This window comes from Hyperolius riggenbachi, chromosome 9 (genome assembly GCF_040937935.1).
Source record: "Hyperolius riggenbachi isolate aHypRig1 chromosome 9, aHypRig1.pri, whole genome shotgun sequence".
Lineage (NCBI taxonomy): Eukaryota > Metazoa > Chordata > Amphibia > Anura > Hyperoliidae > Hyperolius > Hyperolius riggenbachi.
Window position 1 is genome coordinate 7,320,266 of NC_090654.1, and position 13,492 is coordinate 7,333,757.

A 13,492-nucleotide genomic window follows, 5' to 3' on the forward strand; every position below is an offset into this window, starting at 1 on the left:
TTTGTCTTTTTTGTGGTAAACACGGTGACAGTAGCAAGCAAAGAATGAGAACAGTCCGGTTTTGTGTACAGCACTATATTAGCCGAATACCACAAACCAAGCTGGGGAGCAGAGATTAGATGTATTCTGAGAACAGTGATTAGCTGCAGTGATATCTGGTGCTCCTGCTAGGCTGGGACACGGGTTTCTGGGAATTACTATTCACCAAACAATCGTTTAATGTCTCTACCAGCGAACATGACTGGCCCCGGCCTGTGCTTACTGAAAAATACAATTACTGAATATTAACTCCTTGGGGATTACTTATAACGTGGCCAGATAGTCAGAAAAAGTGACACTGTTTCTGCAGAAATAACACAACTTCTGTAAAAAAAATTTAAAAGTTACATCAGGCTTAAAGGACACCTGAAGTGATAGGGATATGGAGGATGCCATATTTATTTCCTGTTAAGCAATATCACTTGCCTGGCTGTCCTGCTGATCTATTTGTCTGCAGTAGTGTCTGAATCACACCAGAAACAAGCATGCAGCTAATCTTGTCAGATTTGAAATTAATCGGATTCAGGAAGGAATCAAATTCTACCAGCCGCTGCAGATCGATTTTCAATTGATTGCAGCAGGGAATCTATTGAAAATCGATCGAGCTGTAGAGTTGCACTGTTGAATGCTGTGCAATACTATGGGCAATTCTGCTCCCAACCAACCAATCTTCTGCCCTGTCTGATCGATACTTTCCTGTGATTTGAATCTAGCGTGCGTATGAAGCTTGATACTTAGATCCAGGAGTGGTGGATAATTGTGGCACTTGTAGTTCCCAGCAGGCCATGCTGCCGCCATTGTTCTGGATAATCAGGCGGTGACTGGCAGGCGGTAATAACTCCTGTTTCTGTAGCGGTGGACGGATAATGAAGGTCAATGCCCTGCGGCGCCCTCTATGCACAGCGGTCTCTCCACGCCTCTCCCCAGGTGTTGTGCTGCCTTCCTTATCACTCATTCTGGCTTGTCTCCTGCAGCTTCCATCATTTGCTGCGCACACAGGCATCTCACTATGACCCAGTGCGCACCAAAAACCTCTAGCAGATGTGCAAACGCTAGAGGTTTATGGAGCTGTTTTTCAGATCGATTCTACGCATAGAGAGGTCTTCTAAACATGCCTAGTGTTTTTTGGAGCGTTTTTGTGTAGCAGATTTCATATATTGTTACTGTAAAGCTGTTACTGAACAGCTTCTGTAACAAAAACGCCTGCAAAACCGCTCTGATCTGGTGTTTTTTAGAGCGGTTTTCCACTTTCCTATACTTTAACATTGAGGCAGAAACAGCTCAGAAATCTAAAAAATGCTGCAGCCCTCGAGTTTGCGTTTGGGGAAAAAACGAGCCGATCTGGTGTGCACTGTCCCATTCACTGTTATTAGCCAATCGGTTTACCCCCTGCAAGCATTTAAAAAAACGCTCAGAACCACTCTGGTGTGCACCAGGCCTTAGTGATGATTGGATGCCCATCAGTGGATCACACAGTCACACACACCTGCAGTTCCAACACCTACAGCTCATCCGTGGATCGCGCACACCTGCAGTTCCCACACCTGCAGCTCATCCGTGGATCGCACACACCTGCAGTTCCCACACCTGCAGCTCATCCGTGGATCGCACACACCTGTAGATCCCACACCTGCAGCTCCTCCGTGGATCACACACACCTGCAGATCCCACACCTGCAGCCCATCCGTGGATCACACACACCTGCAATTCCCACACCTGCAGCCCATCCGTGGATCACACACACCTGCTGCCCATCCGTGGATCACACACACCTGCAGTTCCCACACGTGCAGCCCATCCGTGGATCACACACACCTGCAGCTCATCCGTGGATCACACACACCTGCAGTTCCCACACCTGCAGCCCATCCGTGGATCACACACACCTGCAGCCCATCCGTGGATCACACACACCTGCAGTTCCCACACCTGCAGCCCATCCGTGGATCACACACACCTGCAGATCCCACACCTGCAGCTCATCCGTGGATCACACACACCTGCAGATCCCACACCTGCAGCCCATCTGTGGATCACACACACACCTGCAATTCCCACACCTGCAGCCCATCCGTGGATCACACACACCTGCAGTTCCCACACCTGCAGCCCATCCGTGGATCACACACACCTGCAGCCCATCCGTGGATCACACACACCTGCAGCCCATCCGTGGATCACACACACCTGCAGCCCATCCGTGGATCACACACACCTGCAGTTCCCACATCTGCAGCCCATCCGTAGATCACACGCACCTGCAGCCCATCCGTGGATCACACGCACCTGCAGTTCCCACATCTGCAGCCCATCCGTGGATCACACACACCTGCTGCCCCCACACCTGCATCCCATCCGTGGATCACACACACCTGCACCCCATCCATGGATCACACACACCTGCTGCCCCCACACCTGCAACCCATCCGTGGATCACACACACCTGCAGCCCATCCATGGATCACACACACCTGCAGCCCATCCATGGATCACACACACCTGCAGATCCCACACCTGCAGCCCATCCATGGATCACACACACCTGCAGTTCCCACACCTGCAGCCCATCCGTGGATCACACACACCTGCAGATCCCACACCTGCAGCCCATCCGTGGATCACACACACCTGCAGCCCATCCGTGGATCACACACACCTGCAGTTCCCACACCTGCAGCCCATCCGTGGATCACACACACCTGCAGCCCATCCGTGGATCACACACACCTGCAGTTCCCACACCTGCAGCCCATCCGTGGATCACACACACCTGCAGATCCCACACCTGCAGCCCATCCGTGGATCACACACACCTGCTGCCCCCACACCTGCAGCCCATCCGTGGATCACACACACCTGCTGCCCCCACACCTGCAGCCCATCCGTGGATCACACACACCTGAACCCCATCCATGGATCACACACACCTGCTGCCCCCACACCTGCAACCCATCCGTGGATCACACACCTGCTGCCCCCACACCTGCAGCCCATCCGTGGATCACACACACCTGCAGCCCATCCGTGGATCGAACACACCTGCAGATCCCACACCTGCAGCCCATCCGTGGATCGCACAGTCACACACACAAGCAGATCCCACACCTGCAGTCCCGAAGCTATCTACACTACAGAGCCACAGCGAGGACAGTGCGCGACCCACACAGCAGGCTCCTCCCGGCAGCCATGTTGAGGGAACCGTGTGTGTGAGGGAGAAAAAGTTGCACTGGGAAACTAAGGGCCCACCAGGGAAGTTTCAGTCGCGGGCCCCCGATTTAGAGCTCACATACCGATGCAATTTGTAAATTTCCAGGGATGCCTACATACCAGATCGAGACGTCACCGTGCACGAAAGTGTCATGGCGTACAAGGGGAGACTCAGCTGGGTGCAGTTCTTCGCATCTAAAAGGGCCCGCTTTGGGATCAAGTCCTTCATGCTTTGTGAGGCCAAGTCCGAGTACATCTGGAATTCCATTGTGTACATGGGCAAAGGCACCAAGTTTGGTCCCCAGTTCAGTGAGTATGGGTTGGCTACCTCATCCGTGCTCACTCTCATCGAGCCATTGCAGGATCAGGGGTACTGTCTTACCACGGACAACTTTTATACCTCCCCAGAACTGTACGACCACCTGATCCAGCACAAGACGGACGCTTATGCACGGGAAAGGCCAACCGACGCCAAATGCCACCGGCCTTTTCTGCCAGGAAGCTAAAGAAAGGTGAGGTTGTTGTCTGGCAGAAGGGGAAAATGATGGCTCTGCGGTGGAAGGACAAACAGGACGTGTGCAACCTTTAGCACCGTGCACAACGCTGCTACTGTGCACACCATCACCAGAGGTAGCAGGGAGGTGGACAAGCCCCAAGCGGCGTTGGACTATAACCACACAATGGGAGGTGTGGACAGGGCTGATGCGACCATGTCCTTTTATCCGGATGTCTGCAAACAGCAAAAAAAAAATATTATGAAAAAAATGTCAGGCACCTCCTTGAACAATGCCTTTGGAATTCATATGTCCTCTTCAAAAAAAAACAGTGACAGGCCTGTTGTTCATCATGATTTTGTGTGGCAGTTGTGCGAAAAAAATCTATCTGAAACACCCCCCACCGGAGTCAAGTAGATTGGGGCGTAGAGCGTCCTATATTGTGAATCCGGAGAGACTGACTGGACGCCACTTTGCGGAATATTTGCCACCGACCGCAAATAAGCTACAACCTACAAAAAGGTGTGCGGTCTGCTGCGCCAAAAAAGGCCCTGACGGGAAAAAAATACGCAAGGATACCCGCACTTATTGCCCGGACTGCGATGTGGCACTTTGTGCAATCCCTTGCTTCAAAGTGTACCACACAAAGAAGGTGTTTTAGGGGTAAACCTCTGTACTGTATTTTTTTCCTGCCTTTAAATATTTTTTTCTGCATTTTCTGCACATTTCTGCATTGATTAAAAATGCAAGCTATTTCTGTTTGTCATTAATAAATTTTATTTTATTTTTGACAAGAATTTGTGTTTGACACTTTTTTATTCTCATAATGCATACTAAACTCTTGCTTGACTCATTTTGGTAAGTTACAGGAAAAAAGGTTCTGAAAATTAATTGTACCACTTTTTGCACGGAAATCCTGGGGAAATAGAACGCCAGGGTGGTTAATCGCCGGGTTCTCAAACTTGCCACACTTGGTCACTGGGTGAATGAGATTAATATTCAGGAAAGTGGGTGGAGCCTACAGTAGCCAATCAAAATTCACCTATTGATTTTCAAGGGGAATATTTAACCTCCCTAGCGTCCTAGACGAGCTGAGCTCGTCCAGAGACGCTAGAGGGCACCGCTTAGGCCCCGCTGGGCCGATTTGAATAATTTTTTTTTAAAGAGACTCTGTAACAAAATTTTCAGCCTTATTTCTTCTATCCTATAAGTTCCTATACCTGTTCTAATGTGGTCTATCCAGGGCCGGATTTGTACGCTTTACCGCCCTAGGCCACTGTCACCAGCCGCCCCCTTCAGTATAGGTAGCGAGATGACCCCTCCCCCTTCCCTCCAGTATAGGTAGCCAGGTGACCCCTCCCCCTTCCCTCTAGGATAGGTAGCCTGTTGACCCCCACCCCAGTATAGGTAGCCAGATGACCCTTCCCCCCTTTCCCTCCAATATGGGTAGCCAGATGACTCCCTTAATCCCTCCTTTCCCCCCTCCCCCTTACAGTATAGGTAGCCAGCTCACCTTCACACCGCAGCAGCCATCAGTGTCACTTATTTCTCCACTCGTCTCCAGTGCAGAAGCTTCCTCTTTCTTTCCGTCTCCTATGCTGCCCAAGTCCATAGCCGCGGCCAGAGTGCAAACGTGCACAGAGAGCAAGGAGGCTGCTGCACAGGCAGCTAGCAGCAGAGTACAACGGTCAGGCACTCGCCTGATCTCCCTACATTGCAGAATTTGCAAGCTTGCAAATGTTGCATCAGTTTTGCCTGCTGCTTTGGTGCCCTTGCTCCTGTGGTGCCCTAGGCCATGGCCTAGGCGGCCTTGGCTTAAATCCGGCCCTGGGTCTATCTAACTTCAGCCTTTCCTACTTCCACAGTGGCTGTGTTATCTCTGTTATATGATCTAATCTTCTCTCTTCTGTCGGCTGAGGCTGGAATGTGTGGAATGTGCTGCACTGCTTATCATTGGTAGAAGCTGTACACACCCTCTCCACATTCTGTGTGAGTCACAGTCTGAGCCTATCACAAGCTGGTTAGTTTGTTTGTAATCACTGCCTAAAACACTCAATCTAAGCCAGGATTGCAGCAAAAGAGCCCCCCCGCAGACCCCGTGCGTAGCCAAGCCTGGCCAATCGCCGCCAGGCTGCGCTTTGGGGTGGATCGGGAGTCCCTGTGACGTCACAACGTCGATGACGTAACTCCGTTCGTCGCCATGGCGACGGGGGAAGCCCTAAAGGAAATCCCGTTCGGAACGGGATTTCCTTATGGGCTTGATCGCCGGCGGCGATCGGAAGGGTGGGAGGGAGTCAGCAGCAAGGGGAGACTCATGTAGCTAGCCTAGCTACATGATATATTACAAAAAAAAAAAAAAATTGGGCGAAAAAAAACCTCAGAACTCAGGTTAAACTGCTGCCATTCTTGCACTGTTAAAGGGAACCTAAACTGAGAGGGATATGGATGTTTCCTTTTAAGCAATACCAGTTACCTGGTAGCCCTTCTGATCTCTTTGGCTCCAGTAGTGGCTGAATCACACCAGAAACAAGCATGCAGCTAATCCAGTCTGACTTCAGTCAGAGCACCTGATCTGCAGTAATTGATGGAGGGGTGCACAGAGGGGAGATCCCGAGGTGAGGGAGGAGGGGGACTGTCTCCCCTCCCCGTCGATATGTGGCCAATCTCTCCCCTCATGCTGCGACCCCTCCAGCCCCCCAAACCGCCCCTGAACAGGCCCCAGGGGAACCCAGGCTCCCCCGCGGGTACAGTGGCTGCATCCCCCATTGTTATGCCCCTGCTTGTAATTGTTTTGAAGGTGTAGTCCATCATTCTGCTTGCGTGCACAGTATGTAAATGAGTCGGTCATTTATCCATCTGGATGTGTGGACATACAGGTTGTGCGGGTGGTTGGGTCGTGCGGGTGGTCATGTGCACTAGTTGGATGTGTGTACGTATCTTTAGTCAGTCTGCAGTGCAGTGTGATCTCATTACAGAAGCACACCTGATAATCAGGGCTGTACAAACCTAATGAGGTGTCTGAAGCGCCCCCTGCTGGACACAGTCAGTAAACATTTATATGCATGAGTAACGCTCTAGATTGTAAGCCTTGGGGCAGGGTCTTTCTTCCTCCTTGTGTCTCCTACCTGATCACGCACCTCCATTACTGTACACCCCTCCTATGGATCTGAGTGAGCCTAACTTGCCTAATCTCCATGCTCCCATCCAGTGACTAAGCATTACTATATACTATACTGTGCTGTGTGATCTCCATGCTCCCATCCAGTGACTAAGCATTACCTTGTACTCATACTGTGCTGTGTGATCTCCATGCTCCCATCCAGTGACTAAGCATTACCTTGTACTCATACTGTGCTGTGTGATCTCCATGCTCCATCCAGTGACTAAGCATTACCTTGTACTCATACTGTGCTGTGTGATCTCCATGCTCCATCCAGTGACTAAGCATTACCTTGTACTCATACTGTGCTGTGTAATCTCCATGCTCCATCCAGTGACTAAGCATTACCTTGTACTCATACTGTGCTGTGTGATCTCCATGCTCCCCTCCAGTGACTAAGCATTACCTTGTACTCATACTGTGCTGTGTGATCTCCATGCTCCATCCAGTGACTAAGCATTACCTGGTACTCATACTGTGCTGTGTGATCCCCATGCTCCATCCAGTGACTAAGCATTACTTTGTACTCATACTGTGCTGTGTGATCTCCATGCTCCATCCAGTGACTAAGCATTACTTTGTACTCATACTGTGCTGTGTGATCTCCATGCTCCATCCAGTGACTAAGCATTACCTTGTATACATACTGTGCTGTGTGATCTCCATGCTCCCATACAGTGACTAAGCATTACCTTGTACTCATACTGTGCTGGGTGATCTCCATGCTCCATCCAGTGACTAAGCATTACCTGGTACTCATACTGTGCTGTGTGATCTCCATGCTCCCCTCCAGTGACTAAGCATTACCTTGTACTCATACTGTGCTGTGTGATCCCCATGCTCCATCCAGTGACTAAGCATTACCTTGTACTCATACTGTGCTGTGTGATCCCCATGCTCCATCCAGTGACTAAGCATTACCTTGTACTCATACTGTACTGTGTGATCTCCATGCTCCCCTCCAGTGACTAAGCATTACCTTGTACTCATACTGTGCTGTGTGATCTCCATGCTCCCCTCCAGTGACTAAGCATTACCTTGTACTCATACTGTGCTGTGTGATCTCCATGCTCCCATCCAGTGACTAAGCATTACCTTGTACTCATACTGTGCTGTGTGATCTCCATGCTCCCCTCCAGTGACTAAGCATTACCTTGTACTCATACTGTGCTGTGTGATCTCCATGCTCCCCTCCAGTGACTAAGCATTACCTTGTACTCATACTGTGCTGCGTGATCTCCATGCTCCCCTCCAGTGACTAAGCATTACCTTGTACTCATACTGTGCTGTGTGATCTCCATGCTCCCCTCCAGTGACTAAGCATTACCTTGTACTCATACTGTGCTGTGTGATCTCCATGCTCCATCCAGTGACTAAGCATTACCTTGTACTTATACTGTGCTGTGTGATCTCCATGCTCCATCCAGTGACTAAGCATTACCTGGTACTCATACTGTGCTGTGTGATCTCCATGCTCCATCCAGTGACTAAGCATTACCTTGTACTCATACTGTGCTGTGTGATCTCCATGCTCCATCCAGTGACTAAGCATTACCTGGTACTCATACTGTGCTGTGTGATCCCCATGCTCCATCCAGTGACTAAGCATTACTTTGTACTCATACTGTGCTGTGTGATCTCCATGCTCCATCCAGTGACTAAGCATTACTTTGTACTCATACTGTGCTGTGTGATCTCCATGCTCCATCCAGTGACTAAGCATTACCTTGTATACATACTGTGCTGTGTGATCTCCATGCTCCCATACAGTGACTAAGCATTACCTTGTACTCATACTGTGCTGTGTGATCTCCATGCTCCATCCAGTGACTAAGCATTACCTGGTACTCATACTGTGCTGTGTGATCTCCATGCTCCCCTCCAGTGACTAAGCATTACCTTGTACTCATACTGTGCTGTGTGATCCCCATGCTCCCATCCAGTGACTGACTAAGCATTACCTTGTACTCATACTGTGCTGTGTGATCTCCATGCTCCCTCCAGTGACTAAGCATTACCTTGTACTCATACTGTGCTGTGTGATCTCCATGCTCCCATCCAGTGACTAAGCATTACCTTGTACTCATACTGTGCTGTGTGATCTCCATGCTCCATCCAGTGACTAAGCATTACCTTGTACTCATATTGTGCTGTGTGATCTCCATGCTCCATCCAGTGACTAAGCATTACCTTGTACTCATACTGTGCTGTGTGATCTCCATGCTCCCATCCAGTGACTAAGCATTACCTTGTACTCATACTGTGCTGTGTGATCTCCATGCTCCATCCAGTGACTAAGCATTACCTTGTACTCATATTGTGCTGTGTGATCTCCATGCTCCATCCAGTGACTAAGCATTACCTTGTACTCATACTGTGCTGTGTGATCTCCATGCTCCCATCCAGTGACTAAGCATTACCTTGTACTCATACTGTGCTGTGTGATCTCCATGCTCCCCTCCAGTGACTAAGCATTACCTTGTACTCATACTGTGCTGTGTGATCCCCATGCTCCATCCAGTGACTAAGCATTACCTTGTACTCATACTGTGCTGTGTGATCCCCATGCTCCATCCAGTGACTAAGCATTACCTTGTACTCATACTGTACTGTGTGATCTCCATGCTCCCCTCCAGTGACTAAGCATTACCTTGTACTCATACTGTGCTGTGTGATCTCCATGCTCCCCTCCAGTGACTAAGCATTACCTTGTACTCATACTGTGCTGTGTGATCTCCATGCTCCCATCCAGTGACTAAGCATTACCTTGTACTCATACTGTGCTGTGTGATCTCCATGCTCCCCTCCAGTGACTAAGCATTACCTTGTACTCATACTGTGCTGTGTGATCTCCATGCTCCCCTCCAGTGACTAAGCATTACCTTGTACTCATACTGTGCTGTGTGATCTGGCTTGCATGTATTCCTGTATTGTCATATTGCTGTATGTCACCCCTAAATATTGTCTGTAACCTAAACTAATGTCCAGCGCTGCGTAATATGTTGGCGCTTTATAAATAAATAAATAATGCTTCTTGTTTATCTGCTTTATAACATTTGCTTTATAATGAATCCAAAATATAAGGAAAAGACATCATTCGTTTCATGTGACATGTTTCTTATCACAGGCACAGGAGTATAGAGATTATTATCAATGACAGATAAAGAAATGCAATTATAACAATGTGACAATAAGTGAGGATTTCAGGATATAATGATTCAGGACAGAAGCCAGGAATTGTCCCTGGAAATCACAGACAGCTGGTAATTACTGGCAGGACAATCAGCCAATCACAATCCTCTCCCTGTGATGTCACCAGTGGGCGGAGCTCTCACACCCCCTGGCTCCCCCCAGATATCTTTATACAACCTCCACATACCCATAACCCAGCATGGAGGGGCTCAGTGAAGGTGGCAGTGAAGGTGTGGAGGTGTCTGATGGGGTCACACAGGGCATAAAAGGAGATCTGCCCGGCCTCATAATCCAGATATATCCTGAATCTGTCACTGGTGATCCCATCAGGTAACAGGATCACTTTCCTGTCATGTCTCACTGAGTACTGATTACCATCCCTCCACAAACCCCAGGACTTGTTATTCAGTCAGTGACCGACCTCCTCTCCTGTCTATACTGGGGTAACACATCCCAACTGCCCATCCTTCTGATCCCCCAACATCCACTTCCCAGTAATGTCGCCCTGAGGAGAAACTCCGGCTGCTCAACACCTGAGACCACTCAAATCTCTCTGGTGTTTCTGGGCGGTTTTGCCCTATATGTGACCGGGAGGCAGATTTCCAGTCATCTGATATATGTAGATTATTACCAGCTGTGGTTACATCCAGTAATATGTCTGCAGGCTGTATATAGATCCCTCCAGTTACCCCAGACATGATATCAGCTAGTCCTGTGTGTAATGTTTGTGAGATGCTGACCACATCCAGATCCCCTCCATCATGGAGCTGCTTATCATGTCTGTCCTCCGTGTCACACAAGTCACCTGTGTCTGATTCCTGTAAGACAGTCAGTGGATCAGTCATGTTACACAGCTCCTCAATGTGAGGCATCTTCCTGGACAGCTCCGCCTTCTTTATCTCCAGCTGTCTGATGATGTCATCATAGCATTGTATATGCCTCATGATGTCACTCAGGACTTTCTTCTCCAGCTCCTCCAGGCGTCTCCCGAGGTCTCTAAACAGGGCAGTGACTCTCTCTGCTTCACCATCTGCTTTTTCTTGTTTTTTTCTCCTGAGTTCCTCCAGACTCTGGACTCTTTTCTCAGCCTCCTCTGTCTCTGCCATCAGTGTCTGCAGATCATTCCTCAGCTTCTTCTTCTTCTTCTCCGAGGCCTCCTGTAGTGTCTCCACCTGGTGTCCCCGATGTTCTCCAGCCAGAGTGCAGGTTACACAGACACAGGCAGCATCCTCAGTGCAGTAATACTCCAGGATCTTCTTCTGGATTGAGCATTTCCTGGTCTCCAGGGAGGTGGTGGGGGCACATAAGACGTGTTCTGGTGCCTTGCTGTGGACTCTCAGGTGTTTATCACACATAGAAGCGTCACACAGCAGACAGGACATAACAGCAGGTAAAGGAGAATGGATACAGTAAGTACAATAGACTCCGGCCTCCTCCTGATCTGGGTGAGTAGACAGGAAACGCTCTGCTATGTTCCTCAGAGCAATGTTCCTGTGTAATCCAGGCCGCTCCTTGTACTTCTCTCTACATTCAGGACAGGAATAACCTGCAGACCCCTCCTGTGAGTCCAGCACACGATCAATACAGACCCGGCAGAAGTTGTGACCACATCTCAGCATTACAGGATCTGTATAAATGGTCAGACAGACGGGACACTCCAGCTCCTCGCTCAGATCAGCAGACGCCATCGCTGGCAGCAGGACAGGAAACCAAAGTAAAAGTCTCTTAAAGAGGAACTGTAACGACAAAACGGCCCCTGGGGGGTACTCCCCTCGGGTGGGGGAAGCCTCCGGATCCTAATGAGGCTTCCCACGCCGTCCTCCATCCGTCAGGGGTCTCGCTGTAGCCCTTCGTGCAGCGGTGACGTAATATTTACCTTCCTGGCTCCTGCGCAGGCGCTGTGACGGCTGTCGGCGCCGAAGTAGGCGGAAATACCCGATCTCCGTCGGGTCTGCTCTACTGCGCAGGCGCAAGTTTCCGGCGCCTGCGCAGTAGAGCGGACCCGACGGAGATCGGGTATTTCCGTCTATTTCCGTGCCGAAAGTCGCCACAGCGCCCCCGCTGGAGCCAGCAAAGGTAAATATTGAACTGACAGTCGGCACAGTCGCCGGCTGTTCGGAGGGCTGCGGCGAGACCCCCGTGGGACAGAGGACGGCGTGGGAAGCCTCATTAGGATCCGGAGGCTTCCCCCACCCGAGGTGAGTACCCCCCAGGGGATCTTTTTGATGTTACAGTGTCTCTTTAATCTCGGAATCCAGAACAACCAGTTACTTATTATTTGCCTTGGGGAGGGGCTGAGTATTTTGGGTGGCAGCACAGAGACATACTGGATTACACTCCCACCAAACAGCTCCAGCTTCCTGGTCTAAACTGGGACACAGTCTGCATGGAGTTTGCATATTGTCCTACTATAATAGGGACTATGGCAAGGATTACACTGTGAGTGTGTAACGATAGTGGAATATCTCCGTGGTCAGCGCACAAGATGTGCGCCGACACTGCGGAAACCCTCCACAAACGCCTGAATAACAGAACCCAGCTGTGGTGCAATGCACCTGTAGAAGGGAATTCCCACCGGCAGATGGAGCTGTGGAGTGCAGAGGAATAAACCCTCTGCACTGCCACAGATGTCAGATAGGAATTGTACGAGGGGAAGGAATACAGGGCAAGATAGCCCCTAGTGAGAGAGAGTGAGCACAGAGACGGAATGTATGTATGTCCACCAATCCAGTCACCACCCGGCGACAGTTGACATACAACAGCGTAAACCATAGTGAGAAAGCAATTGCCAGAATGGCGATTGCTAATAGAGACACAAGACTGAATGAGACAGAGTGTGACTGAGTAGGAAAGGCACAGCAAAGAACCACAATCTGAACGTCAAAGAAAATAACAAACGAACTACCTAAACGCGGTCGCCGCACGAGAAGCGCAACAGAGACAAAACACGCCAACCCTGACTAACAAATTAACCTAACAAGGACGACAGACAAATAACGCGAACGCTTGCTAATCGGTTGCCTCCCACCAGACAACAGCAAGCGTTCGTGCTGGACAAGACAGACTAAAGGAGTAACCAGTAGCAACCGCAGCTAAGGTTATACTCCAAGACAGACAAAGGAGATCCACCACCACTACCGCCAGGGCGAATGCGATCTAGGAACGAGACAAAACGATTTACTGCCAGCCGCCGCAGGCGACAGTACAATCGCAGGGACCAGACAAAAACAGCACAGGAATAAACAGTACAAATAATACAAAGCCTGACTGCACTATAGAGAATGCAAGATGCACTCCCCAATAATTAACTACACTAGAACCTTCGCCAACAATCAGCAGAGGGGCTGAAACTCCAGGAAAGTTAGCAGGAACAAACCTTTATAACCAGCGGGGAATTCTG

At 49.8% G+C, this 13,492-nt stretch overlaps 1 protein-coding gene and 1 pseudogene across 7 annotated transcripts in view; both read right to left on the bottom strand.

Annotated features, from left to right (window-relative positions):
* Positions 1-11,793, bottom strand: part of LOC137532316 (E3 ubiquitin/ISG15 ligase TRIM25-like) — a 49,463-nt pseudogene extending 37,670 nt beyond the window's left edge.
* The window catches only part of IQSEC1 (IQ motif and Sec7 domain ArfGEF 1), a 1,051,066-nt gene that overhangs the window by 760,643 nt on the left and 276,931 nt on the right, over positions 1-13,492 (bottom strand). The window lies entirely within an intron of this gene.